Here is a 27,407-nt window from a genome sequence, read left to right as displayed (position 1 = left end):
AATCTGTTATCAAAAGACAATCAAAGACATATCAGGCAAATGAAAACTGGGGACTTAATTTCAGTTTTGAACCAGGTTGGATTCAGGGTCAGAAACTGAATCAAAGAAAGGCACTTGAGTGTTGTATGAAAGAAGAGAAGGTTAGCACTCCCCTTGACAAGGATGGAAGAGGTCCTTGGGCCTGACAACATGCAAATGGTTAAGGCATTGCCACCTGCTTCACGGCATCTAACCATCATTTTTTGGTAAATTTAAGAAAACTGAAATCCTATCCAGCATCTTTTCTGATCACAACACTATGAGATTAGAAATCAATTAGAGAAAAAAAAATGTATAAAACACTAACACGTGGAGGCTAAACAATTTGTTACTAAACAACCAATGGATCACTGAAGAAATCAAAAAGGAAATCAAAAAATACCTAGAGAAAAATGAAAATGAAAACACAAGCAGCCAAAACCTATGAGATGCAGCAAATGCAGTTTGAAGAGGGAAGTTTATTTGAAAAATCTCAAATAAACAACCTAACCTTACACCTAAAGCAACTAGAGAAAGAACAAACAAAACCCAAATGAAAGAAAGAAATCATAAAGATCAGAGCAGAAATAAATGAAGCAGAGACGAAGAAAACCAGAAAAGACCAATGAAAGTAAAAGCTGGTTCTTTGAAAAGATAACGTTGAAAAACCTTTAGCCAGACTCATCAAGAAAAAAAGGGAGAGGGCTCAAATCAATAAAATTAGAAATGAAAAAGAAGTTACAACTGACATCACAGAAATACAGAGGATCATAAGAGACTACTACAAGCAATATGCCAATAAAATGGACAACCTGGAATAAATGGACAAATTCTTAGAAATGCACAGCTTTCCAAGACTGAACCAGGAAGAAATAGAAAATATGAACAGACCAATCATAAGTACTAAATTGAAGCAGTGATTTATAAAAATTCCAGGACCAGATGGCTTCAAAAGAGAATTATATCAAACATTTAGAGAATTAACACCTATCTTTCTGAAACTCTTCCAAAAAATTGCAGAGGGAGGAACACTCCCAAATTCATTCTGTGAGGCCACCATCACCCTGATTACAAAACCAGACAAAGAATACCACAAAAAAAGAAAATTACAGGCTATATCTCTGATGAACATTGATGCAAAAATCCTCAACAAAGTACTAGCAAACCAAATCCAACAACACATTAAAAGGATCATACACCATGATCATGTGGGATTTATCCCAGGGATGCAAGGATTCTTCAGTGTTTGCAAATCAATCAGTGTGATACACCACATTAACAAACTGAGGAATAAAAACCATATGATCATCTCAAGAGATGCAGAAAAAGCTTTTGACAAAATTCAACACCCATTTATGATAAAAAAAAAAAAGGGCTTCCCTGGTGGCGCAGTGGTTGGGAGTCCGACTGCCGATGCGGGGGACGCGGGTTCGTGCCCCGGTCCGGGAGGATCCCACGTGCCGCGGAGCGGCTGGGCCCGTGAGACATGGCCTCTGGGCCTGCGCGTCCGGAGCCTGTGCTCCGCAACTGGGAGAGGCCACGGCAGTGAGAGGCCCGCGTACCGCAAAAAAAAAAAAAAAAAAAAAAAAAAAAACTCCAGAAAGTGGGCATAGAGGGAAACTGCCTTAACATATAACAAAGGCCATATATGACAAACCCACAGCTAACAACATACTCAATGGTGAAAAGCTGAGAGCATTTCCTCTAAGATCAGGACAAGACAAGGACATCCATTCTCACTACTTTTATTAAATATAGTTTGGAAGTCCTAACCATGGCAATCAGAGAAGAAAAAGAAAGAAAAGGAACCCAAATTGGAAAGAAGTAAAACTGACACTGTTTGCAGGTGACATAATACTATACATAGAAAATCCTAAAGATGCCACCAGAAAACTACTAGAACTCATCAATGAATTCCTTAATGCAGGATACTAAAGTAACACACAGAAATGTCTTGCATTCCTATATACTAAAAACAAAAGATCAGAAAGAGAAATTAAGGAAACAACCCCATTTACCACTGCATCAAAAAGAATAAAATACCTAGGAATAAACCTACCTAAGGAGACAAAAGACTTGTACTCTGAAAACTATAAGACACTGGTGAAAGAAATCGAAACTGACACAAACAGATGGAAAGATATACCGTGTTCTTGGATTGGAAAAATCAATATTGTCAACATGACTATAACTACCCAAGGCAATCTACAGATTCAATGCAATCCCTATCAAATCACCAATGATAACTTTTCACAGAACTAGAACCAAAAAAATTAATTTGTATGGAAACACAGAAGACCCTGAATAGCCAAAGCAATCCTGAGAAAGAAAAATGGAGCTGGAGGAATCACGCTCCCTGACTATACTACAAAGCTACAGTCATCAAAACAGTATGTACTGGTGCACAATCAGAAATATAGATCAATGGAACAGGATAGAAAGCCTAGAAATAAATCCACACACCTATAGTTTTTGTCAATTAACCTATGAGAAAGGAGGCAAGACTGTACAATGGAGAAAAGACAGTCTCTTTAAGTGGTGCTGGGAAAACTGGACAGCTACATGTAAGAGAATGAAATTAGAGCATTCTCAAACACCGTACACACACAAAAAATGTAAGGCTATAAAACTCTTAGAGGAAAACATAGGCAGAACTCTGACATAAATTGCAGAAATGTGTTTTTTGATCCACTCCCTAGAGTAATGAAAATAAAAACAAAAATATGCAAATGGGACCTAATTAAACTTAGAAGCTTTGCACAGCAAAGGAAACAATAAACAAAATGAAAAGACAACCTACGGACTGGGAGAAGATATTTGCAAATGATGTGATGACCAAAAAGGTATTAATTTCCAAAATATACAAACAGTTCATATAGCTCAGTATCAAAAAAGAAAAAATCCCAAACAACCTAATCAAAAAGTGGGCAGAAGACCTAAATAGACATTTCTCCAAAGTAGACATACAGATGACCATAAAGCATGTGAAAAGGTGCTCAACACCACTAATTATCAGAGAAATGCAAATCAAAACTACAATGAGGTATCACCTCACACTGGTCAGAATGGCCATCATCAGAAAGCCTAAAACAATAAATGCTGGCAAGTGTGTGGAGGAAAGGGACCCCTACTACACTATTGGTGGGAATGTAAATTGGTACAACCACTATGGGGAACAGTATGGAAGTTCCTTAAAAAACTAAAAATAGAACCATAATCCAGGAATCCCATTCCTGGGCATATATTTGGAGAAAACCATGGTTCAAAAGGATACATACACCCCAATGTTCATTGCAGCACTATTTACAATAGCCAAGACATGGAAGCAACCTAAATGTCCTTTGACAGATGAATGGATAAAGAAGACATGGCATATATATACAGTGGAATATTAGCCATAAAAAAAATGAAATAATGCCATCTGCAGCAACATGTGTGGACCTAGAGCTTATACTAAATGAAGTAAGTCAGACAAAGAAAGACAAATATCCTGTGATATCACTTACACGTGGAATCTTAAAAACATGATACAGATGAAGTTATTTACAATACATAAATAGACTCAGACATAGAAAACAAACTATTGGTTACCAAAGGGGAAACGTCGGGGGAGGAGGGGTAAATCAGGAGCTTGGGATTAACATACACTCACTACTATATGTAAAATTTTGGGCTGGCCAATAAAATTCCTTCAGTTTTTAAGTAAAAATAAGACATTTTTCATTTTCTCCAAGAACTTCATAGAACAATGTATTCACCGTTTTGTTCCACTACTTTCTGCCTTTTTTCAGGCAACTTCATAATTCCATCTTCCTAAAACTTTTTGTCTGAGGAAAGAACTGTTCCAGGTACCTTTTATAGCTTTCCAGGGAACTGAAACTTTTTCCATTACAAGAATTTTGTAAAGACCGAAATAAACGGAAATCCGAAGGTGCAAGGTCTGGTGAATATGGCAGATGAATCAGAACTTCCCAGCCAAGCTGTAATGGTTTTTGCCTGGTCATCAAAAAAACATGCGGTCTTGCATTATCCTGATGGAAGATTATGCATTTTCTTGTGACTAATTCCAGATGCTTTTTGTCAAGTGCTGCTTTCAGTTGGTCTCATTGGGAGCAGTGTTGCAGCAAAACCAGAAATGAGTAAATGGCCTTAGGCACATACCAGCCAAACAGGCCTGCAAGAGTTAAGCAGTCTTGGTTATTCTTTAGCTGTTCTTACTAACACACACTTGTAGCTAGACTTGTCCTTCACAAAGCTAAACAAAGCCAATTACTCTCTGATTCCATATGAATTATACTCTGCACCTAGCATTCTTCTCCCCCTACACTCCCCTGTAGCATTCTGCATTTCAAAAACAAGGTCATGGCTGATAACTTCAGGGACACCGGACCTGGTTGCTGAGCCACCTGATGCCAGCTTTCGGCCATAAATTTGCAGAAGAAGGAAATGCAAGACCTTCATTAGTTTGAGCCTTATCACCTACCCCAGACCATGGAGTCTTGGCCTATAAAACCTTTCCCTATTCCCCAGGGATGGGGGGGGGCACAGTTCTTGAGGTGGTAGCCTGCTGTGTCCTCTCTTTGCCTGTTAAAGAATAAAAGCTACTTTTTCTCGTTCTGCTAAAACTCTTGGTATTTCTTTTTGGCATTGGTGAACAGAGAGCCAAGATTGTGGCATCAGCCAAACTTGTTGGAATTAATCATTGGATTTCTGGAAGGAGCTCATAATAGAGGACTCTCTTCCAATCCCACCATATAGACAACATCACCTTCTTTGGATGAAGACCACCGGTGCCTTTGGTGTGGTTGGTGGTGGTTCATTTCACCTGCCCCACAATCTCTTCTGTTCCACATTACTGTACAGTATCCACTTTTCATCGCCTGTCACAATTTGTTTTAAAAACGGACTGTTTACATTAGTTTCAGTAGAGAATTGCATGTGGAAATATGGTCAAGAAAGTTTTTTGTGCTTAACTTATGTGGAAACCAAACATCAAAGCGATTAACATAACCAAGCTGGTGCAAATGATTTTCAGTGCTTGATTTGGAAATTTTGAGTATGTCATCTATCTCCTGCATGGTATAATGTTGATTGTTCTCAATTAATGATTTGATTGCTATCAACTTCAACTGGTCTACCCAACCGTGGAGCATCGTCTAGTGAGAAATCTCCAGCACAAAACTTCACAAACCACTTTTGACGTATTCAATCAGTCACAGCACCTTCTCCATACACTGCACAAATCTTTTTTTGCGTTTCAATTGCACTTTTGCCTTTCTTGAAATAATAAAGCATAATATGCCAAAATGTTGTTTTCTTCAATCTTCAATATTAAAATGGCTACACAAAAATTCACCAATTTTAAGTTATTTTTTTAAATGCAGGCTGATATGACAGCTGTCACAATACAGTCTAACAAAATTGTTTTGAATGAAGTTAAAGACAACGAAGCACTACTAGAGCTGACTTACGGAAAAAACTGAAGGAACACGTTTTGGCCAACCCAATAGATAACCAACAAGGACCTACTGAATAGCACAGGGAAATCTACTCAATATTCTGTGATAACCTATGTGAGAAAAGCATCTGAAAAAGAATGAATATATGTATAACTGAATCACTTTGCTGTGCACCCTGAAAGTAATACAGCATTGTAAATCAACTATACTCCAATAAAATTTAAAACAAAACAAAAAAAGTAAGGCACTTTAAAATAGTAGAAAATGTAATTCATAGTGAAAAACCTAAGTCATGAATATCTAGGGACTGAATAACTATAGCACTGAAATTATCAAAACAAGTTACAAGAAGTATAAAATGGAACCTGGTACAGTATGAGACTAATTCACTTCTCTAGGTCCAAGTCACATCAAATGGACCAAAATAAATAAGAATAGAGAAAACCTAAATAATGTAATTAATAAAATCACTATAATTAAAAATTAAACTCTATACCTTAAATAGCCAATAGTCCATCTTTTTTTTTTTTGCGGTATGCGGGCCTCTCACTGTTGTGGCCTCTCCCGTTGCGGAGCACAGGCTCCAGACGCACAGGCTCAGCGGCCATGGCTCACGGGCCCAGCCGCTCTGCGGCACACGGGATCTTCCCGGACCGGGGCACGAACCTGGTGTCCCCCGCATCGGCAGGCAGACTCCCAACGACTGTGCCACCAGGGAAGCCCCTAGTCCATCTTTTTAAATGCCCAAAGAACATTCACAAAAATTACCTATAAACTAGAACTTAAAGTATTATTAAACACTGTTTCTGGGTGGAAATGGTACAGAGAACTTTTTTTTTAATCATAAGGCAATGAAATGAGTAAAATAGAAAACATAACAAACATAAAAAATCTTCTATCCACAGGAAATTTTAAAGATCTCTTAAATAATTCTTAGGCCAAAGAGGAAATGACAACCAAAACTGCAGAATCTATAAATAAAAACCTAACTATGATGAAAGCACTACACACCAGAACCTATGGGATATAGCTAGAACAGTATTCAGAGAAAAGTTCACAGCCTTAAAATATTTATATTAATAAATAAGAAAGAAAGAAAGAAAACAAATGTATTCAAGAAGTAAGAAGAAACAACAAAAGAAACCAAAGGAAGGAAGGAATGATTAAAGTTGAAATGCAGAAAGTGATAAATTATCAAAAAGAATACAAGTAGTAAGTGAATGTGAGAGTTCCTTCTTTGGGGGAAAAAACATAAAACTGTAACAGTTCATTAGAAGGGAAAATGAGTAGGGAATGGAGAGAGCATAAATACTGTGTAGCCATTAAAAAGAATGAGGTAACTATGTATTAATATAATCTGAGATATTTAAATGAAAAATCAAGGAACAGCTATCATTTGCACTTAAAAACAAGGAAGGCTACATATGCACAAGTTCTTACTGATGCACAGAACATGTCAACAGAACAGTCAACAATTGTGCTGGGGCTCCATCCTGGGGGAGGAGCTGTGTGATGACAGGAGTCGCAGAGTGACTTATTCATAAATTTAAAAGTAAAGTTTTTACATAAAAATGGAATCTTAAAAAAAAGTGGTTCTGATGAACCTAGGGGCAGGACAGGAATAAAGACGCAGATTTCGAGAATGGACTTGAGGACATGGGGAGGGGGAAGGGTAAGCTGGGACGAAGTGAGCGAGTGGCATGGACATATATACACTACCAAATGTAAAATAGCTAGCTAGTGGGAAGCAGCTGCATTGCACGGGGAGATCAGCTTGGTGCTTTGTGACCACATAGAGGGGTGGGATAGGGAGGGTGGGAGGGAGACACAAGAGGAAGGGGATATGGGGATATATATACACATATAGCTGATTCACTTTGTTATACAGCAGAAAACACAACATTGTAAAGCAATTATACTCCAATAAAGATTAAAAAAAACAACTCTAATAATGTGGACTCTTAAATATAGTATATAAGTTGTGATAAAATATTTTTATACTTTTCATCTTAAAATCACAAGTGTAAATTAGTAACTAGATATTTTAAATTGTACTCACTATTCTAATATGCCAAATTCTCTTAAACATGACAAATGTATGAAATAAAAAATGTACAAAGACTTTTTTTAAAAGTTTGAATTTTGTAGCAATAGATATATCATGTTTAAAAACTGATTATTAAAAATAATACATTTTAATTATTTAGAGTCTCTAAAGCTACTTAAAAGAACTGTGGATGCATTTTTAAATTATTATTGGGAGGGAAGGGTTTAATCTATAGCCTTTTAAAAAATGATCCCATTTTATATTATAAAACTATATTCTCAAAGCACTTAGAGCACTTAGGCATCTGCTATCTCATCTGACCCCTGTAATAAGTGTGAAGAAGCTAGGCAGTGCTGTAATCCCTGCACTGCATACAGGTGAGGACCCTGAGGCTCAGAGACCTTAGGGGACATAAGGCCACATGGCTAAGTGCCTCCTGCAGCCTATTCAAACTGGTCCAGGCTCCTAGGATATTAGGATTTCATAACTTTTGGGTTGTATCTAGTGATTTCATGAGTAGATAAAATGACACCTCTGTTACACACTGGGGACAAAGAAACTTCCAAAAAACCTCAATCATGTCTGCTTCATCACAGAAGAAAATGAATGACAGGCATTCATCCTTTGTTATGGGCTGAGTCCTGTCACCTTCTATTTTATGTTGAAGTCCTAACCCCCAGCACCTCAGAATGTGACTGTATTTAGAGACAGGATCTTTAAAGAGGTGAATAAGTTAAAATGAAGTCATATAGGTGGGCCCTAATCTAATATGACTGGTGTCCTTATAAGAAGAGATTAGGACACAGGCACACAGAGGGATGACCATGCAAAGACACAGAGAGAAGACGGCATCTCCAAGCCAAGGAGAGAGGCCTCAGAGGAAAACAACCCTACCAACACTTTAACTTCAGACTTCCAACCTCCAGAGCTGTGAGGAAATAAATGTCTTATTTAAGTCGCATACTACATGGTCCTTGTATGGCAGCCCTAGCAAACTAACGCATCATTCAACTTTATGTATCTAAAAAGTACTTTCTCTACGATTTCATGGATCATCTAAAAGGGTCAATCAGACAGTGATTCAGCTTGCCTGCACCAACGTTTTCAGAGAAGCAACTATGTGGTCAAGAATACGTGGCTTAGAAGCACCTCTCCCCAGATATTTTCTTTTCAAATGAATGAATTCTGTTCTGTTAGAGTGAAAAGCTTGTTGACTTAGGCTAGTCCTCCCTGTGTTACAGCTCTGAACAATGCACTGATATCTGATGCTTGCACACTTAAAAAGTTGACAGTCTGACAGGTTGTTCTAAGAAGACAGCATATGCAGAAATAATGTCAAGAGGATATTCAACTAGGATGGGAATCAAGATACAGATTTCCTTATGTCTTTCTGTAGAGGTGATCTGAGCCAGTGGCAGGACTGAAATCCAAGAGTGATGTTCTGCCACCCTGTGAACTTGGGTGACTGGCCCCGCCTTGGCTACCACATGAAAGGAGCAGCGTTCTCAGGCTCGACACAGAGCAGGGTACCTAAGGTGGAACTCAGCCTCCCCCACCAAGTCACCCCCTGCACTCCCTGGACCAGCTCTGTGACCTTAGGTGAGCCCTGGACCCAGTCTCCTCATCCATGAGCTGGGATAAAAAAAAAAGGACTGTGATGAGGATTAAGTGCAATCATACATGTGAGAAGTATGTAAAATAAATTATGAAGAACTACACAAATGTAACTTAACATTAATCTTGTTAAAGTAGGTGCAGGATTACTAGACCAGGAATCACAGGCTTTCTAATTCTATGACCTATCCCTGCTTTTGTATTTATGTTACAGTTGATTTAAAACATATACTGGAAGAACAGATTTCTAATTGTGTATCTGCTGCAAACTAGCTTAACATTAGTTATATATAGAAGACCACCTTCCTTCTAAGGGGCCTTAGTTTCCTCACCTGTAAAATGAGGATGTTGAACCCTATTATCTTATAAGACACCTTTTAAATGAAGACTTTGACACACAGGTGGAGACATCTCTCTTTGATATGAAATGCCTAAGGCCAAAAGACCAAAAGCGTTTGGGAGATTCCTGGCCATTTTGTGACTAGGTTATACAGGGAATCTCAAATAATTATCAGGTCTTCAGAAGGAAGGTTTCACTCTAGTAGATGAAAGCGCTCTGTGAATTTCAGGCATAAAAAAATATAGGGCTCCAAGGGCAGCTTCTGTGTGTTTGCATACAATATAAGTACTTATGAAAAGTTCAAAACACAGACTTCATCATCCCTAAGCCTAGATATGAACTCCAACTCTGCCTATTCCTCAGCCAGCTCTGTGACCCTGGACCATTGCCTACTCTATGAACAGTGGAAGGTACTGCTCTTCATTTCTAAGGAGGGGGAATGAGATGAAACAGTGACAGAGGGAACTTAGGCTACATTTTAGATAAACCTTTCTAAAGAAGTACTTAGATACTGGGACATGTTTTCTTTAAGTGATGGATTAAATATTATACAAGTAATTTTATGCAGAAATGCAGAAAAGTATAAATGAGGAAAAATGCACCCATAATTTAATGCCCAGAGATAAAGTTTTGATGGGAAGACTTATCATATACAATCGGAAACCTCTTCCCACATGAGCCACGCATCTCAGTGGGCAAGAACACCAGACCTTCCCTCCCTCCCTCCCTCCTTCCATCAATCCCACTCCCACCTTGTTCCAGAATTACAGGCAGCTGCATGCAATGGCTAACCCTTAAATCAGACCTCAGTTATCACATCTGTAGGAGATGCTACCACCTGACCATTGTTAGAAAGGTACGTGACCCAAAGGTTACTCGTCAAGCACCTTTCTCACGCCACGTACAGTGCTTAGTGCTTTCACACATCTCATCTCTGTGAAAATACTTTGTAAACCTTCAAGCACCATTCAGACTACAGTGTTAGGGTTACTGTGAATTCTTTTGTCCTGGTGACAATTTCATCTTCTAGAAGGTACAGGAAGCATAGGGGGCAACTGGACCTAATTCTAAACAACAAAGAATTAGGGAGAAAGTGACAGTATCATGTAGGAGTTTTTTTACTCCTAGAAGGTTAGAAAACAGAAGTGACCTACACCTTTCCCTGGTAGACCTCCCTAGGCCAGAAATATTCCAGATGTTTTTCCCCTCAAACTTCCTGGATGTTCCTTGACAGCACTCGTATCACAATGTGCTGAGCACCAATTAGAATGAAATGTAGAGGGTCTGCAAAATGAGAGTGTTCTGTGCTCTATGGAAATCTGAACCCATGAAGTCCAAACATGTGGAAAGTCCAATCCGAAATCTCTCAGGCACACGTGCATGTGCACGTCCTGCACCCCACCCTCACCGCTTCTGCAGATGCTCAGCAGACCCACCTTCAACTTGCATTGCAGTGTGTTGTTAAGACCCAGTCATGAAGCTTTGTCTCTGGAGGCTTATAATTGAAAAGGGCACAGAGTGCTTATCACCAGTCCCCTGGTAGAGATCGTGTGAAGAGTAAATCCTGGAGACAAACTTTAATCACAACTCCCTGTGGCAGGCTTACCTGTTCTACTGTTTCAATGAGGGCAGCAGCCTCGTCCTTGCCCAGTTGTTGCACCATCTTGTTAAATAGGCCATCTCTATCTTGCAGCAAATCATATGGCTTATCGTATTCTTCTAGTCTCCCTGAATCCAAAACCTGTTAATCAGCAGGAAAAAAAACCCATTGCACACAATGTTTCACAATAAAGTATTATAACTCAGACAATATTTTGTAAAGGAACAGGAGGGGAAGCATAGAGAAAATCTGTTTGGGTGGTAGGCCTGGCTGGTGTTTTAATGGTTTGATTAATTTGTTTTACTAGGCAGATAAAGGCCTAACCTGACCTTTTATTACTATAATGTTATAGGAAAGGAAGAGAAATGAGTTTTAGACTATGATTTCTTTAATTTTTATTGGAGTACAGTTGCTTTACAACGTTGTGTTAGCTTCTACTGCACAGCAAAGTGAATCAGCCATACATAGACATATACCCCCTCCCTTTTGGATTTCCCCCCCAGTTAGGTCACCCCAGTGCATCAAGTAGAGCAGTCAGCAGTCTGGCATTTTATATTCTGCGAAGGGCATTTGGGGTGGTTATCATTAGTTGGTGCTTTTAGCTCTCAGACTCTGAGCTTTAAGGGCTATTTATACAGATACACAGAGTGGGGAAATTTCTTGATTTAAGAACATCAAACTCTATCTAAGATGCGGTTGATGTCATACAAACCAGATGGTAGTGACCTGACAGCAATTGCTCAGTTGGTTTGACAGAATCTTAGTATTTGGGAAAAAAGTAAATGCCCCCAGAATTTCTTCAGGGTTATGAACTAAAAAAGTGCCTGTCATACCAGTGAACAAAGGATGTTGCAGCCATCAAGCCACCACATTACAGCTGCCCCGACAATAAGCCCTGAGGGAACTCAGGATGGAACCAGAATCTGTGCCGCCACCCCCAACAGTGCACCCTGAGGAGACTCAGGATGAGAAAAACACAGGATACTGGCCTCAGATAGCTGAGGTGCACATCAAAGGAATGATTTCAGTGAGCCCAGACTTTGCATCTTCCCTTGTATAGAAAAGCACTAAATTCATTAACTTGGGATGTCTGGTTTTCTTTGATTAACAGTAGTCTTTTAATGTTCTGACTACCTGGTCTTTTGTTGCAAAAACTCTTACATATCCTGGCTCATCCTCTTGCCTCTTCAGAACCATTTCTCAGTGTTATGAGATGCTTTGTCCCTAAGTCCTCACCATGTCCACCACATAAAACATATCTGTCAACTTCCAGGTTGTGCTTTTTTTTTTCTTTTTCAGTCAACAGGGTCCTGGATTACGTTAGTTGCTTTGCTAAGAGGGGCAGAATCCCTTGTCTGAGAGGTTAAGATGCTTCTTCAATTTGGCTTTGATTGTAGTTTATTATTCTGAGAGTGAAAGGCTGGCAAAAAGAGCTGCTACATAAGCAGCATTAGCAGAATTTCTCTGCACAGAAGAAATACCGAGAAATCCAATTTTTTCTTTGACTAAGACTAAAGAAGCAAGTAAGAAATTGAGCTTCAAATTCTAACGCTCACAGCCCGCACAGTACCCGGGAACAGCCCAATCTGAACTGCGGAGGATCTGAATCTGTTTTCACAAGTTATCTTTCTTTGCTTCTTTTTCTTTCTCTCTTCAGCTGTCTGCCGTTCAGCCCTTTTGTGCACATTGATATATCCCTAGTTGAAAATTAAAAGGGAGAGGAAGGGGGTCTTAACTCTGCCTTTCTACTTACTAGTGGCTTTGCATAATGGTTTTAGAGGGGAAAAAAGAATCTGAAACAATTGACCCAAATGACATAGCTATAAAGATAGTTCTGATGTTAGGTGGTACTTAGTTCTTCATGTAGAGTAACTATCTTAAGAGAATATGCAGCAACTCTAAACAGGACACAGGTTGTTCTTCCATATCTAGTACTGCAGTTAATTCCATCCCATGTCATTTAATTGGAAACGTTTATTAAGTCTCCTAAGGGCAGAAAAGTGGTCAAGATAGTGGAGTAGGGGGATGCAGAGTTCACATCTCCCCACAACTAGGGCATCTACCAGACTCTGGGGATGGGAGCAACCCCTGAACAACTGGCCTACAAACTCCAGTGCTGGAAGCCTCAGGCCAAACAACCAGTAAGACAGGAACACAGTCCCACCCATCAAAGAAAAAAGGATGACAAAAAAATATGTTACAGATGAAGAAGCAGGGTAAAAACCTACAAGACCAAATAAATGAAGAGGAAATAGGCAACCTACCTGAAAAAGAATTCAGAGTAATGACAGTAAAGATGATCCAAAATCTCAGAAATAGGATGGAGGCACACATCGAGAAAATACAAGAAACATTTAACCAAGACCTAGAAGAACTAAAGAACAAACAGAGATGAACAATAACTGAAATAAAAAATACACTAGAAGGAATCAATAGCAGAATAACTGAGGCAGAAGAACGAATAAGTGAGCTGGAAGAGAGAATGGTGGCAATAACTGCTGAGGAGCAGAATAAAGAAAAAAGAATGAAAAGAATTGAAGACAATCTCAGAGACCTCTGGGACAACACTAAACGCACCAACATTCGAATTATAGGGGTCCCATTAGAAGAAGAGAAAAAGAGAGGGTCTCAGAAAATATTCGAAGAGATTATAGTCGAAAACGTCCCTAACATGGGAAAGGAAATAGCCACCCAGGAATCTCAGAAAGGCACATACAGGATAAACCCTAGGGAGAAACACACCAAGATGCATATTAATCAAACAAAAATTAAATTCAAAGAAAAAATATTAAAAGCAGCAAGGGAAAAGCAAAAAATAACATACAAGAGAATCCCCATAAGGTTATCAGCTTATTTTTCAGCAGGAACTCTGCAAGCCAGAAGGGAGTGGCAGGATATACTTAAAGTGATGAAAGAGAAAAACCTACAACCAAGATTACTGTACTCAGCAAGGATCTCATTCAGATTCGACCAAGAAATCAAAAGCTTTACAGACAAGCAAAAGCTAAGAGAATTCAGCACCACCAAACCAGCTTTACAATAAATGCTAAAGGAACTCCTCTAGGCGGGAAACAGAAGAAAAAGACACACACAGAGAAAAAAAAACCCAAAATTAAAATAATTATGAAAATCACAATTGGAACATACATATCGATAATTACCTTAAATGTAAATGGATTAAGTGCCTCAACCAAAAGACACAGACTGGCTGAATGGATACAAAAACAAGGCCCATATATGTGCTGTCTACAAGAGACCCACTTCAGCCCTAGGGACACACACAGACTGAAAGTGAGGGGATGGAAAAAAATATTCCATGCACATGGAAATCAAAAGCTGGAGTAGCAACACTCATATCAGATAAAATAAACTTTAAAATAAAGACTGTTACAAGAGACAAGGAAGGACACTACATAATGATCAAGGAATCAATCAAAGAAGAAGATGTAACAGCTGCACCCAACATGGGAGCACCTCGATACATAAGGGAAATGCTAACAACCATAAAAAGGGAAATCAACAGTAACACAATGATAGTAGATTTAATTGATATTTATAGGACATTCCACCCAAAAGTGGCAGCATACACTTTCTTCTCAAGTGCACATGGAACATTTTCCAGGATAGATGACATCTTGGGTCACAAATCAAGCCTCAGAAAATTAAAGAAAATTGAAATATCAAGCATCTTTTGCGACCACAACACTATGAGATTAGAAATGAATTACAGGAAAAAAAAACTGTAAAAAGCCACATAAATGGAGGCTGAACAGTGTGGTACTAAAAAACCAAGAGATCACTGAAGAAATCAAAGAGAAAAAAAAAATACATAGAAACAAATGACAGTGAAATCACAATGACCCAAAACCTATGGGATGCAGCAAAAGCAGGTCTAAGAAGGACGTTTATAGCAATTCAATCTCACCTCAAGAAACAAGAAAAATGTGAAATAAACAATCTAACCTTACACATAAAGCAACTAGAAAAAGAAGAACAAGCAAAACGCAAAGTCAGTAGAAGGAAAGAAATCATAAAGATCAGAGCAGAAATAAATGAAAAAGGAAACAATAGCAAAGATCAGTAAAACTAAGAGCTAGTTCTTTGAGAAGATAAACAAAACTGATAAAAATTCAGCCAGACTCATCAAGAAAAAAATGGAGAGGGCAAATCAATAAAATTAGAAATGAAAAAGGGGAAATTGCAACTGACACTTCAGAAATACAAAGGATCATAAAAGACTACTATGAGCAACTATATGCCAATATAATGGACAACCTAGAAGAAATGGACAAATTCTTGCAAAGGTACAATTTTCCAAGACTGAACCAGGAATAATTAGAAAATATAAACAGACCTATCACAAGTAATGAAATTGAAACTGTATTTAAAAATCTTCCAACAAACAAAAGTCCAGTACCGGATGACTTCACAAGCAAATTCTATCAAACATTTAGAAAGAGCTAACACCTATCCTGCACAAACTCTTCCAAAAAATTGCAGAGGGAGGAACACTCCCAAGTTCGTTCTACGAGGCCACCATCACCCTGATACCAAAAACAGACGAAGATATCACAGAAAAAAGAAAATTACAGACCAGTATCCCTGATGAACATAGATGCAAAAATCCTCAACAAAATACCAGCAAACAGAATCTAACAACACATTAAAAGGATCATACACCATGATCAAGTGGGATTTGTTCCAGGAATGTAAGGATTCTTTAATATATGCAAATCAATCAATGTGCTACACCATATTAACAAAATAAGGAATAAAAAACATGATCATCTTGACAGATGCAGAAGAAGAAGCTTTTGACAAAATTCAACACCCATTTATGATAAAAAAAAACCTCTCCAGAAAATGGGCGTAGAGGGAACCTACTTCAACATAATAAAGGCCATATATGACAAACCCACAGCAAACATCATTCTCAATGGTGAAAAACTGAAAGCATTTCCACTAAGACCAGGAAGAAGACAGGGATGTCCACTCTCACCACTCTTATTCAACATAGTTTTGGAAGTCCTAGCCACGGCAATCAGAGAAGAAAAAGAAATAAAAGAAACAAATTGGAAAAGAAGAAATAAAACTGTCATTGTTTGCGGATGACATGATACTACACACAGAAAATCCTAAAGATGTCACCAGAAAGATACTAGAACTAATCAATGAATTTGGTAAGGTTGAAGCATACAAAATTCATGCACAGAAATCTCTTGCATTCCTATACAGTAACAATGAAAGATCAGAAAGAGAAATTAAGGAAACTATCCCATTCACTATCATAACAAAAAGAATAAAATACCGAGGAAGAGACCTACCTAAGGAGGCAAAAACCTGTACTGAGAAAACTATAAAACACTGATGAAAGAAATCAAATATGACAGGTCCAGGAAGATCCCACATGCCGCGGAGCGGCTGGGCCCGTGAGCCATGGCTGCTGAGCCTGCGCGTCTGGAGCCTGTGCTCTGCAACGGGAGAGGCCACAAGAGTGAGAGGCCCGCGTACCACAAAAAAAAAAAAAAAGACAAACAGATGGAGAAATATACCACATTCTTGGATTGGAAGAATCAGTGTTGTGAAAATGACTATACTACCTGAAGCAATCTACAGATTCAATGCAATCCCTATCAGATTACCAATGGCATTCACAGAATTAGAACAAAAAATTTTACAATTTGTATGGAAACACAGAAGAACCCGAATAGCCAAAGCAATCTTGAGAAAGAAAACCGGAGCTGGAAGAATCAGGCTCCCTGACTTCAGACTATACTACAAAGCTACAGTAATCAAGACATCATGGTACTTGCACAAAAACAGAAATATAGATCAATGGTACAGGACAGAAAGCCCAGATATAAACCCATGCACATATGGTCACCTAATTTATGACAAAGGAGGCAAGAATATACAATGGAGAAAAGACACTTCAATAAGTGGTGCTGGGAAAACTGGACAGCTACATGTAAAAGAATGAAATTAGAACACTACCTAACACCATACACAAAAATAAACTCAAAATGGATTAAAGACCTAAGTGTAACACCAGACAGTATAAAACTCTTAGAGGAAAACATGAAAAACACTCTGTGACATAAATCACAGCAAGATCTTTTTTGACCCACCTCCTAGAGTAATGAAAATAAAAACAAATAGGGCTTCCCTGGTGGTGCAGTGGTTAAGAATTCACCTGCCAGGGGATACAGGTTCGAGCTCTGGCCTGGGAAGATCTCACATGCCGCAGAGCGGCTAAGCCCGTGTGCCACAACTACTGAGCCTGCGTGCCACAACTACTGAAGCCGGCATGCCTAGAACCTGTGCTCCGCAACAAGAGAAGCCACTGCAATGAGAAGCCCACGCACTGCAACAAAGAGTAGCCCCCGCTCGCCGCAACTAGAGAAAGCCTGCATGCAGCAAGAAAGTCCCAACGCACCCAAAAATAATAAAAAAAATTATTTTTAAACAAAAACAAATGGGACCTAATTAAACTTAAAAGCTTTTTCACAGCAAAAAAGCATAAGACAAAAAGACAACCCTCAGAATGGGAGAAAATATTTGTAAACGAAGCAACAGACAAAGGATTAATCTCCTAAATATACAAACAGCTCATGGAGCTCAATATCAAAAAGAACCAAACACCCAATCAAAAAACTGGGTGGAAGACCTAAACAGACATCTCTCCGAGGAGGACATACAGATGGCCAAGGGGCATATTAAAGGATGCTCAACATCACTAATTATTAGAGAAATGCAAATCCAAACTACAATGAGGTATCACCCCGCACTAATCAGAATGGGCATCATCAAAAAATCTCCAAATAATAAATGCTGGAGAGGGTGTGGAGCAAAGGGAACCCTCTTGCACTGTTGGTGGGAATGTAGATTGATACAGACACTGTGGAGAACAGTATGGAGGTTCCTTAGAAAACTAAAAATAGAACCACCATATGACCCAGCAATCCCACTGCTAGGCATATACCCTGAGAAAACCTTAACTCAAAAGGACACATGTACCCCAGTGCTCACTGCAGCACTATTTACAATAGCCAGGACATGGTAACAACCTAAATGTCCAATGACAAATGAATGGATAAAGAAGATGTGGTACACATATACAGTGGAATATTACTCAGCCATAAAAAGAAACGAAATTGAGTTATTTGTAATGAGGTGGATGGACCTAGAGTCTGTCATACAGAGTGAAGTAAGTCAGAAAGAGAAAACAAATACTGTATGCTAACACATATATATGTAATCTTAAAAAAAAACGGGGGGGTTATGAAGAACCTAGGGGAAGGACGGGAATAAAGACGCAGACCTACTAGAGAATGAACTTGAGGACACGGGGAGGAGGAAGAGTAAGCTGGGACAAAGTGAGAGAGTGGCATGGACATATATACACTACTAAATGTAAAATCGACAGCTAGTGGGAAGCAGCTGCATAGCACACAGAGATCAGCTTGGTGCTTTGTGACCACCTAGAGGGGTGGGATAGGGAGGGTGGGAGGGAGGGAGATGCAAGAGGGAAGAGATATGGGGATATATGTATATTACAGCTGATTCACTTTGTTATAAAGCAGAAACTAACACACCATTGTAAAGCAATTATGCTCCAATAAAGATGTTAAAAAAAAAATACAGGCCCAATCCCTGAGAGTATGGTTTGATATTCTGGATTGGGTTTCTGGAATGTGTCATTACTTTAAAAAAAACAAAAACAAAAACAAAGCTTTCAGAACAGACAATCACTTGCTTTCCACAAAGGAAAGAGGTACAGGCTTCCCTCAGAGATATTGCAGGTTCAGTTTCAGAACACCAGAGTGAAGTGAGTATCGCAATAAAGTGAGTCACATGAATTTCCTGATGTCCCAGGGCATATAGAAGTTATGTTTACACTATACTGCAGCCTGTCAAGTGTGCAATAGCATTGTGTGGAAAAAAACAATGTACAGACCTTAATTTAAAAATAATTTATTGCCAAAAAATACCATCATCAGAGTCTTTAGCAAGTCACAATAGTAACATCAAAGATCACTGATCACAGATCACCACAACAGATGTAGAGATGGTGAAAAAGTTTGAAATACTGCTAGAATTACCAAAATGTGACAAAGACACTGAGTGTGCAGTATTGTTGGGAAAATGGCACTGATACACTTGCTCTACACAGAGATGTGACAAACCTTCAATTTGTTAAAAAATAATTAGTATCTGTGAAGTGCAATAGAAATATTAAAAATATCCTTTATTTCTAAAGCAAGCAAGAAAAAAATTGCCTCAAAAATCAAAGTTTTGAGAAAGAACATTATTTATTGGTGTTTCTGTTGAATTGAAAGCCAACTGATAATCAGAAGCTCTAGAACAGAATACAAGGTTTACACCTGGGGTGGATGGAGCACAGAAGACAATTCCCCAGCTCTGAAGCTAGGGGATGCATGTCTCTTGGGTCCTCTGAGGTCTAATCCTGCCATTCCTACCAAAGGAGTCAGCGACTGCAACCAGCTCGGACCAGGATATAAACAAGTGGCCATGTTTACAACTCCTGGTGGGACCTCCCCGTATTATCACTGATGAAATCTTGGACAGGGAGCCCTAAACCGAAGGTCTCCCAACACAGGAGTGGGAAGGGCAGCTCCACAGTGAAGGACAAGGTCCACCATGAAGAACGTCGGTCATCACAAAGGTGACAGGCTCCAAAGAGAACCCTTGCATTTCCCTTCTCCCTCCGTCTTCTCCATTCACCCAGATGGTCAGTCTCCACACCCAGAAACCAGTATCAACTCCTCTCTCTTCCCTCAGATCCCACATTCGATCCATCACACAGTCCACTTGGCTCCACTTTGTTATCCACCCCAAATCCAACCATCTCACCATTTCCACTGCTAGCACCTTAGTCTAAGCCATCAAGAGTTGAGAAAGGGCGCAACTGTAAGAGAGATTGAACACTGCATTTGGAGAACTGAAACACCATCGATGTGGTTTTAGCTCTAAAGGAAAGAGGGAGAGCTGAGAAGGACAAAACTAGAAAGGTGGGGAGGGACCAGGATGTAAACTGCTTTGTAAAAACCATGTTAAATAAGGCAAATACTAACAGCCATAAAAGGAGAAATCGACAGTAACACAATCATAGTAGGGGACTTTAACACCCCACTTTCACCAATGGACGGATCATCCAAAATGAAAATAAATAAGGAAACACAAGCTTTAAATGATACATTAAACAAGGTGGACTTAGTTGATATTTATAGGACATTCCATCCAAAAACAACAGAATACACATTTTTCTCAAGTGCTCATGGAACATTCTCCAGGATAGATCATATCTTGGGTCACAAATCAAGCCTTGGTAAATTTAAGAAAATTGAAATTGTATCAAGTATCTTTTCTGACCACAATGCTATGAGACTAGATATCAATTACAGGAAAAGAGCTGTAAAAAATACAAACACATGGAGGCTAAACAATACACTACTTAATAACGAAGTGATCACTGAAGAAATCAAAGAGGAAATTAAAAAATACCTAGAAACAAATGACAGTGGAGACACGACGACCCAAAACCTATGGGATGCAGCAAAAGCAGTTCTAAGAGGGAAGTTTATAGCAATACAATCCCACCTTAAGAAACAGGAAACATCTCGAATAAACAACCTAACCTTGCACCTAAAGCAATTAGAGAAAGAAGAACAAAATCCTCCCAAAGTTAGCAGAAGGAAAGAAATCATAAAAATCAGATCAGAAATAAATGAAAAAGAAATGAAGGAAACGATAGCAAAGATCAATAAAACTAAAAGCTGGTTCTTTGAGAAGATAAACAAAATTGATAAACCATTAGCCAGACTCATCAAGAAAAAAAGGGAGAAGACTCAAGTCAATAGAATTAGAAATGAAAAAGAAGTAACAACTGACACTGCAGAAATACAAAAGATCATGAGAGATTACTACAAGCAACTCTATGCCAATAAAATGGACAACCTGGAAGAAATGGACAAATTCTTAGAAATGCACAACCTGCCAAGACTGAATCAGGAAGAAATAGAAAATATGAACAGACCAATCACAAGCACTGAAATTGAAACTGTGATTAAAAATCTTCCAACAAACAAAAGCCCAGGACCAGATGGCTTCACAGGCGAATTCTATCAAGCATTTAGAGAAGAGCTAACACCTATCCTTCTCAAACTCTTCCAAAATATAGCAGAGGGAGGAACACTCCCAAACTCATTCTACGAGGCCACCATCACCTTGATACCAAAACCAGACAAGGATGTCACAAAGAAAGAAAACTACAGGCCAATATCACTGATGAACATAGATGCAAAAATCCTCAACAAAATACTAGCAAACAGAATCCAACAGCACATTAAAAGGATCATACACCATGATCAAGTGGGGTTTATTCCAGGAACGCAAGGATGCTTCAATATACGCAAATCAATCAACGTGATACACCATATTAACAAATTGAAGGAGAAAAACCATATGATCATCTCAATAGATGCAGAGAAAGCTTTCGACAAAATTCAACACCCATTTATGATAAAAACCCTCCAGAAAGTAGGCATAGAGGGAACTTTCCTCAACACAATAAAGGCCATATATGACAAACCCACAGCCAGCATTGTCCTCAATGGTGAAAAACTGAAACCATTTCCACTAAGATCAGGAACAAGACAAGGTTGCCCACACTCACCACTCTTATTCAACCTAGTTTTGGAAGTTTTAGCCACAGCAATCAGAGAAGAAAAGGAAATAAAAGGAATCCAAATCGGAAAAGAAGAAGTAAAGCTGTCACTGTTTGCAGATGACATGATACTATACATAGAGAATCCTAAAGATGCTACCAGAAAACTACTAGAACTAATCAATGAATTTGGTAAAGTTGCAGGATACAAAATTAATGCACAGAAATCTCTGGCATTCCTATATACTAATGATGAAAAATCTGAAAGTGAAATCAAGGAAACGCTCCCATTTACCATTGCAACAAAAAGAATAAAATATCTAGGAATAAACCTACCTAAGGAGACAAAAGACCTGTATGCAGAAAATTAAAAGACACTGATGAAAGAAATTAAAGATGATACAAATGGATGGAGAGATGTACCATGTTCTTGGATTGGAAGAATCAACATTGTGAAAATGACTCTTACTACCCAAAGCAATCTACAGATTCAATGCAATCCGTATCAAACTACCACTGGCATTTTTCACAGAACTAGAACAAAAAATTTCACAATCTGTATGGAAACACAAAAGACCCCGAATAGCCAAAGCAATCTTGAGAACGAAAAATGGAGCTGGAGGAATCAGGCTCCCTGACTTCAGACTATACTACAAAGCTACAGTAATCAAGACAGTATGGTACTGGCACAAAAACAGAAAGATAGATCAATGGAACAGGATAGAAAGCCCAGAGATAAACCCACGCACATATGGTCACCTTATCTTTGATAAAGGAGGCAGGAATGTACAGTGGAGAAAGGACAGCCTCTTCAATAAGTGGTGCTGGGAAAACTGGACAGGGACATGTAAAAGTATGAGATTAGATCACTCCCTAACACCATACACAAAAATAAGCTCAAAATGGATTAAAGACCATGTAAGGCCAGACACTATCAAACTCTTAGAGCAAAACATAGGCAGAACACTCTATGACATAAATCACAGCAAGATCCTTTTTGACCCACCTCCTAGAGAAATGGAAATAAAGACAAAAATAAACACATGGGACCTAATGAAACTTAAAAGCTTTTGCACAGCAAAGGAAACCATAAACAAGACCAAAAGACAACCCTCAGAATGGGAGAAAATATTGGCAAATGAAGCAACTGACAAAGGATTAATCTCCAAAATTTACAAGCAGCTCATGCAGCTCAATAACAAAAAAACAAACAACCCAATCCAAAAATGGGCAGAAGACCTAAATAGACATTTCTCCACAGAAGATATACAGCTTGCCAACAAACACGTGAAAGGATGCTCAACATCTTTACTCATTAGAGAAATGCAAATCAAAACTACAATGAGATATCATCTCACACCAGTCAGAATGGCCATCATCAAAAAATCTAGAAACAATAAATGCTGGAGAGGGTGTGGAAAAGGAACACTCTTGCACTGCTGGTGGGAATGTGAATTGGTACAGCCACTATGGAGAACGGTATGGAGGTTCCTTAAAAAACTACAAATAGAACTACCATATGACCCAGCAATCCCACTACTGGGCATATACCCTGAGAAAACCATAATTCAAAAAGAGACATGTACCAAAATGTTCATAGCAGCCCTATTTACAATAGCCCGGAGATGGAAACAACCTAAGTGTCCATCATCGGATGAATGGGTAAAGAAGATGTGGCACATATATACAATGGAATATTACTCAGCCATAAAAAGAAATGAAATTGAGCTATTTGTAATGAGATGGATGGACCTAGAGTCTGTCATACAGAGTGAAGTAAGTCAGAAAGAGAAAGACAAGTACTGTATGCTGACACATATATATGGAATTTAAGAAAAAAAATGTCATGAAGAACATAGGGGTAAGACAGGAATAAAGACACAGACCTACTAGAGAATGGACTTGAGGATATGGGGAGGGGGAAGGGTAAGCTGTGACAAAGTGAAAGAGCGGCATAGACATATATACACTACCAAACGTAAGGTAGATAGCTAGTGGGAAGCAGCCGCATAGCACAGGGAGATCAGCTCGGTGCTTTGACTGCCTGGAGGGGTGGGATAGGGAGGGTGGGAGGGAGACGCAAAAGGGAGGGGATATGGGAACATATGTATATGTATAACTGATTAAATTTGTTATAAAGCAAAAAAAATATTAATATACAGAAATTTGTTGCATTTCTGTACACTAATAGTTAACTCAGAGAAATCAAGAAATATTTGATTTTTTAGTGTTGTCATTCCTGGTTTCTTTTTATAGTTTCCTTTTCTTTGTGGCTGGCATATAGAAATACAATTGAGTTTTTATATTGACTTATATCCTTTAACCTTGATAAATTCATTTGTTCTAAAAAAAAAAAAAACATGTTAAAGATTTGTTCAAAGACACTGACCAAGAGAGAAAAATTTGAGGTTATAGAAATTTACCAGAAGATACTGGTAACTAAAGCATTAAACAAATGGACATATTTTGATAACGGCAACAACGTTGATTGATTCACATCTATGGACGTTCACACCTGTGGATCAAGTGCTGATGGATAAGACTTAGGACTGAAGAGCTGACACATCTGCCAAGTTTTGTCCTGCCTCACTGTTTCCCTAACCGATCATATATTGCAAGGTGACTGCGATACCAAAAACCAAAAATAAAACTCCAGGGTACATTTAGGAGAAAAGAAGTTATTTGAATGAGCCCCTAACTGAGCTAGAGATCAAGCCTTCTTTCTGCTGCTGCCTCTAAAGCCTGACAGGGGGCTTGAAACAGGTAGATTTCACAGCATCATTCGCTTGTTGTGGAAGAAGGACACTTCTGGGGATAGTCTGAGAAATACAATTCTGCAATGCTGAGAGGTAAGAACAACAAAGTGAGAGGTAAAAAGTAGAACTAAAATGTTACTTTTCCAATTAGCATTCATTCAAGGCCACAAAATGAGAGGGACTTCCCTGATGGTGCGCAGTGGTTAAGACTCCATGCTCCCAATGCAGGGGGCCCAGATTCGATCCCTGGGCAGGGAACTAGATCCCACATGCATGCTGCAACTAAGAGTCTGCATGCCACAACTAAGGAGCCCGCATGCCGCAACTAAGGAGTCAGCGAGCCACAGCTAAGGAGCCCTCCGGCCACAACTAAGACCTGGTGCAACCAAATAAATAAATCTTTTTTTAAAAAACACACAAAGTGAGGGACTAAGGATGCCTGATGCTAAACGTTTCTGGAATTTAAAGGTCACTGTCCTGCAATCTTGGAATGTTACCTGATCCCTCATGGAAGTCTGCAGGAGAGGCCTGCTTCCTACTGTGATGTCCTAGTCCAGATGACCAGACACACTGCTTGGAGCCTAGAGCATCCCTTTGGTTGGGGATGCCCCACTCCTGTCGTCTGCCTCTCCAGAGCTCACTCCTGTGCACGTCCAGCTCGGGGGAGTGAGGCTAACGGTGCTGCTTCAGTGCTGACAGACTGGTCAGTTCCCCCACTGAGGATCCCACCTGAAAATGCACGTGAAGTAGGGTGGGAGGTGATATTCCAGAAACGGCCTAAGAAGTCAAGAGAGAGAGTACCATTATCATTAAACATAAGGAAGTTTGGGTATTACTGATTATTACCTGTTTTTTTATGGACCATCAGATTCACTGGTTAACTTCATCTGTTGCCTCCTATGCATTATATGCAGGCATTCTTTATCTATTTCATTACTAATCAGCATCACTGGATACTGTGGTGTCTCCTGACAGTAGTTACCATCCATAAGATGAGTGAAATCAGCTCATTGTCACAGGCTACAGGTTAACCTTAAAATACCCTGCATTCCTTGACATTATATGCAGCCAGAGGTTTTTCCTTTGAGGGATGATTCCCTTATCATTTTATAAAGCCACATCCTAACATTTATTGAAACTCAGCAGGGAAAGAACAAAGAAAGAAGATGAAAATGAGAGAGAAAAGCAATAGAGGGAGGAAGGAAGGAAATATTAAATTACTAAGGAAGAAAAAGCCAATCAAACCTGGAAGGAAGATATTAGACAGATATCCAGAGGCCCAAGCTTTGTGTGCAGAGTCCACATTTACTGTGTGAGACTTACTAGTTGTTTATATGCAGTATCTCGGCCCCTGATCCACTTTTCTTTCTGTACTCTCATCTGTGATGCAAAGGCTGGGTCTCTGCAAATCTCATTTCCGAAGACCTTTGGCCAGCTGGCCTTTGTTAGGTTTTGTCAGTAGGGGGCACTAGAGGGAGACTGAAGGTGGGAATCAGAGCTAATTGTCTACCTGGTTTCTGCTGCTCCTGCAGCATCATCTCAGCAGTGGGACCTGACTCCAGCTCCCAGCTTCTATTAGCACATGGAGAACTAGCCTCATTGTGCACCCTCACAAATATGGCCAGCAACTAGACCTCTCCTTGGAGGTCTGAGCACTGACTCTTTAGAGCCTCTCTTCTGAGTTCTTAGTTCTGGAGATCTGTCCTAGGACACAGTAGATGCTTCCTAAAATTATTACCCCAGTGTTTCATTTTTCTAGCCCTCCAATTCCTGTGTAACAAATTTCCTTTATTAAATCCTTTCTGTTGAAATACTTTTTCTCATTAGGCCCTTTCTTCTCATGGACTCCCCTCTGACAGCAACAGCTGAGAAATTCTGCAACCTTAGCCAACAACCTTGTGGCAGTCTAAATGAAAGGCTAATTTTTTGATTAAGGGAATCCAAAAATGCTGAAACAACTGTGACACAGCCAAGATGACCATCTTCTACCTCTCTGAAATATGAAGCCATAACGGGTTTGGAATATTTTCATGGTTGGTCATCTTAAAAAAATGACAATTTAATAAACTTTTAACTCATTATTGACCAGAGACATATAATATGTCTTTTGTTATCTGAACATTATTGACCAGAGACATTTCAATATTCAGTTACATAACAAATCGCCAGCCACAGGCATTAATTTCTGCAAAAATCCCCCAGTCAATAATGTGTTAATATGAAATTACTGGATATATTATTTAATAGCACATTGTGAAAGTATAGTTAAGTACTTGAGTTATTGTCAGGAATGAGAGGAGAAACTAAGAGAAAATTAAATTATTGGAGGTTCCTTCCTATCAAGTTTTACAAGGAAGGATGTATTGAAAAATTGAACATAAATGGAAACAACTGAAATTCCACAGGTGAAGGTCTTACCATTATCCTGTCGCTGTCAATAATGGTGGTCAATCTGTTTGTGATGGTTAGCACAGTGCACTGAACAAATCTCTCATGGACTTTCTTTGTATTAATTCATTAGTTCTGGAATCAGAGAAGTTGATTTAGTTCAGTATAGACAGGAAAAGTGGACTTAAGACTTTAAAATATCATATTATAATGTTTTTAAAATAATACTTTAAGACATAATCTTGTTCCTACAATAACTAAGTATAAAAAGTCTTAGAAATTTACTATTTTTCATAAAACAATGGAAAATAGTCTTCCCTCAAAATTGCTTGAAACTGTCAGGAGCTGGATTTAGGAATCTAGCTCTCATAGGATGCCTAGTAACAACATTAACACCATATAACATGCTTTGGTTTCTTCTTTTGTTTTCTGGAATTAATGTTAACAAGAGATATCTTTCGGGCAAAGAGAACACTTAGAAACATTTCTTGGCATCAC

The 27,407-nt window shown here is 38.9% G+C and overlaps 1 pseudogene across 1 annotated transcript in view; it reads right to left on the bottom strand.

Annotated features, from left to right (window-relative positions):
- Window positions 1-27,407, bottom strand: part of LOC308605044 (ATP-binding cassette sub-family C member 4-like) — a 112,540-nt pseudogene that overhangs the window by 5,197 nt on the left and 79,936 nt on the right. Inside the window, exons 20-21 of the transcript XR_014017928.1 lie at window positions 26,940-27,044; window positions 11,085-11,219 (exon numbers count right to left, since the gene is read on the bottom strand). The product of XR_014017928.1 is annotated as an ATP-binding cassette sub-family C member 4-like (transcript). The remainder of the gene's footprint in view (window positions 1-11,084; window positions 11,220-26,939; window positions 27,045-27,407) is intronic.

The sequence above is a fragment of the Mesoplodon bidens genome, assembly GCF_964165515.1.
Source record: "Mesoplodon bidens genome assembly, chromosome: 17".
In the NCBI taxonomy this organism is placed as follows: domain Eukaryota; kingdom Metazoa; phylum Chordata; class Mammalia; order Artiodactyla; family Ziphiidae; genus Mesoplodon; species Mesoplodon bidens.
Note: the sequence above shows the minus strand (reverse complement) of the source record. Positions and strands in the feature narration are given on the sequence as shown.